Here is a 4,242-nt window from a genome sequence, read left to right as displayed (position 1 = left end):
TGCTCGCGATGTCAAGGTAAGCCTGGGCGATTGGAACGGCCTCGTAGACTTCTCCATTGTCACCATGGATGACTATCCAATTGTCTTGGGTATGGAATTCATGGACAAGGTTAAGGCCGTGCCAATCCCCTTTGCCAACACGATGTGCATCTTGGAAGAAGGTAACACCCGACTAGTACCTCTAGAACGGGAAACTCAACTCCGAGAGAAACAGATTTCGGCCATGCAACTCTCCAAAGGCATAAAGAAGAAGCAGCCCACGTATCTAGTTGCTTTGGAAGAAGAAGCAGTAGCCTCGCCAACTAAAAACCTCCCGAGGTGTATTGAGCATGTCCTAGAAGAATTCAAGGACATGATGCCGCCCGAGTTGCCCAAGAGGTTGCCACCAAAGAGAGAGGTGGACCACAAGATAGAGTTGGTGCCTGGTGCCACACCACCTGCGGCAGTGCCTTACCGTATGGCGCCTCCGGAGCTTGAGGAACTTAGGAGGCAATTGAAGGAGTTGGTGGACATGGGATATATCCGTCCATCAAAAGCACCTTATGGAGCCCCGGTATTGTTCCAGAAGAAGCATGATGGGTCACTTCGATTATGCATCGACTACCGGGCGCTTAACAAGATCACGGTGAAGAACAAGTACCCAATCCCACTTATTGCCGATCTCTTTGATCAACTTGGCCAAGCTCGTTGGTTTACCAAGTTGGATCTAAGGTCGGGATATTATCAAGTACGGATAGCCGAGGGAGACGAACCAAAGACAACATGTGTCACGAGGTATGGTTCGTATGAATTTCTTGTGATGCCTTTCGGACTCACAAATGCACCAGCAACATTTTGCACCCTCATGAATCGAGTCCTACAACCGTTCTTGGACAAGTTTGTGGTGGTATACTTGGATGACATTGTCATTTATAGCAAGACGCTGGAGGAGCACGTGAAGCATCTGAGGCAAGTCTTCCAAGTCCTCAGGGAGAACGAGTTGTACGTCAAGAAGGAGAAATGTGCCTTTGCTCAACAGGAAGTAACTTTCTTAGGGCACATTGTCGAAGGGGGCAAACTACGGATGGATGAGTCCAAGGTGCGTGCTATACAGGAATGGGAGCCGCCAAGGAAGGTACCCGAACTTCGTTCTTTCCTTGGATTGGCTAACTATTATCGAAAATTCATCAAAGGTTACTCTGCGATAGCCGCTCCCCTCACTGATCTTTTAAAGAAAAACCGAGTATGGGATTGGGATGATAAGTGTCAAGCCGCTTTTGAGGAGCTGAAAGCAGCCGTGATCAAGGAACCGGTGTTGGCCTTGCCTGACCACACCAAACCATACGAGGTACAAACGGATGCTTCGGACTTTGCCTTAGGAGGAGTCCTAATGCAAGAAGGTCATCCGGTGGCTTACGAGAGTCGTAAGCTCAATGATGTAGAACGGCGTTACACAGTCCAAGAGAAGGAGATGACGGCCGTGGTGCATTGCCTGAGAACGTGGAGACATTATTTGCTGGGTACCAAGTTCATTGTGAAAACCGATAATGTCGCCACAAGCTACTTCCTTAAGCAGAAGAAGCTTACACCGAAGCAGGTAAGGTGGCAAGCCTTCTTAGCAGAGTTCGACTTTGTGATGGAGTACAAGCCAGGAAAAGGGAACGTCGTGGCCGACGCATTAAGTAGAAAGGCCGAACTTGCCTCCATCACTAGCCCGAGTTTCCCTTTGGTTGATCGAGTCAAGGAGGGACTAAAGCAAGACCCACAAGCCAAAAGTTTGATGGAATTGGCAAGTCAAGGGAAGACACGCCGGTTTTGGCTTGAGGATGGGGTGCTCATAACCAAAGGAAACCGAGTGTACGTGCCGAAATGGCAAGGCTTAAGGAAGGAGATCATTAAGGAGTGCCATGACTCGAGGTGGGCTGGACATCCCGGAGTTCGACGCACGATGGCACTCATTGAGCGAGCATACTTTTGGCCCCAGATGCGAGATGATGTAGAGCTCTATGTGAAGACTTGTCTTGTGTGTCAGCAAGACAAGGTGGAACAGCGCCCCGTTTCTGGCTTACTAGAGCCACTTCCGATTCCCGAGAGACCATGGGAAAGTATTTCCATGGACTTCATCACTTGTTTGCCGAAGACGGAAGGATGCAGCAACACTATGGTGGTGGTGGACCGGTTTAGCAAGTATGGAGTGTTCATACCAGTCCAAACCAAATTCACTGCAGAAGATGCTGCGAAGTTATTCTTCAAGTTCGTGGTAAAGTATTGGGGCATACCAAAGACTATTGTGAGCGATCGGGACACTCGCTTCACAGGACGATTTTGGATGGAGCTCTTCAAAATTATGGGGTCCGAACTTAACTTTTCCACAAGCTTTCACCCGCAGACCGATGGCCAAACGGAGAGGGTGAACGCTTTACTTGAACTATACTTGAGGCACTACGTAAGTGCCAACCAGAAGGACTGGGTTAAGCTCTTGGACATTGCCCAGTTTTCATACAACTTGCAGAAAAGTGAATCAACTGGGTCAAGTCCGTTCGAGTTAGCCACGGGGCAACAACCGATGACTCCGCACACTTTAGCTGTTGGCTACAAAGGCCCGAGTCCTTCAGCTTTCAAGTTTGCCAAGGGGTGGCATGAAAAATCAGACATGGCGAGGGCGTACTTAGCTAAGGCCGCGAAAAAGATGAAGAAGTGGGCCGACGCTAAGAGGAGGCACTTAGAGTTTGAGGAAGGTGACTTAGTCATGGTGAAGCTCCTTCCTCATCAAAGCCGAAGGTTCGCCAAGGTTCATAAAGGGCTAGTGAGGCGCTATGAAGGACCGTTTCCTATAGAGAAACGCATCGGTAAGCTAGCCTATCGCTTGACTCTACCTTCACACTTGGAGATGCATCCTGGTTTTCACGTAAGTCTACTGAAGCCATACAACAAAGACAAGGATGAACCAAGTAGAGGTGAGTCTAGAAGGGCCCCTACAGCAATTACTACGGTGCCAGAACGGGAAGTTGAGGAAATCCTCGCGCACCGAGTAATACCGAGACGGGGGAGTCATCCGAGCTACATTGAATACTTTGTTAAATGGAAAGGATCTCCCGATAGTGAAGCAAGTTGGGAACACGAGCTGGCTTTATGGGACTACAAGGAGAAGATTGAGGCATACAAGAGGGATGCGCCGAGGACGTCGCCACATTAAGTGGGGGAGAATGTAACGCACCGCTCATGTTTTGCCCAAAATACACAAAGGCTCGCTGCCCAGAACTGTCCAAAGGTGTCCAACAAAGTCTTGGGTAAGTCTGGAACTCTCTAGAAATGTGTGGAGCTTGTTGGGGAAGCTTGGAAGGTTCCAGAACACTATAGATAATTGTAGAGACACCTAACCCCTTTGTAAATATCTAGATATTTTTGTAGAGTATTCTAGATACAACATTGTAACCGTTGGATCAAGTAGATCTTAGCCGTCCATTGAGGAGGTGGAGAACTATAAATACCCCCTCCCCCTCATTCATTTCACACACTCAAGAAAGTGAGAGTGTTGTAAGTACTTTGAGAGATCAATACAAAGTTCTTTCTTTGAGTCTCTTGTTCCTTCGTGAGTAGGCTGACTAGCAACTTAAGGCAAGAAGTTTGCTAGGCCGCACGGTTCGTTGGAATTGCGACCAAGTCCGTGACAATGCGCGCGAGGGGTTACCCCCTATAGTAGCTTTCTGGGAAAATTTCCGAGTGCCACGAACGGACATACTATTCATGGCTAACCTCACCCACGTTTTTCCAAATTCCACCCCCCGAAAATCAGGGTGGCCTCACATGGCCTTGCCACGACCTTGCCCGGACCTGCCCGGACTTGCTCCAACCTTGCCCGGACCGTGCCGGGACTTGCCCGCGCTTGCTCCAACCTTGCCCGGACCGTGCCGGGACTTGCCCACCCCTTGAGGGGTGCCCCCCTATAGTAGCTTTCTGGGAAAATTTCCGAGTGCCACGAACGGACATACTATTCATGGCTAACCTCACCCACGTTTTTCCAAATTCCACCCCCCGAAAATCAGGGTGGCCTCACATGGCCTTGCCACGACCTTGCCCGGACCTGCCCGGACTTGCTCCAACCTTTGCCCGGACCGTGCCGGGACTTGCCCGCGCTTGCTCCAACCTTGCCCGGACCGTGCCGGGACTTGCCCACCCCTTGAGGGGTGCCCCCCTATAGTAGCTTTCTGGGAAAATTTCCGAGTGCCACGAACGGACATACTATTCATGGCTAACCTCACC

This window comes from Neltuma alba, unplaced genomic scaffold (genome assembly GCF_004799145.2).
Source record: "Neltuma alba isolate B1F8T4 unplaced genomic scaffold, ASM479914v2 tig00008203_pilon, whole genome shotgun sequence".
NCBI classification, from domain to species: domain Eukaryota; kingdom Viridiplantae; phylum Streptophyta; class Magnoliopsida; order Fabales; family Fabaceae; genus Neltuma; species Neltuma alba.
The sequence above is the reverse complement of the archived record's forward strand: the minus strand, read 5'-3'. Positions refer to the sequence as shown.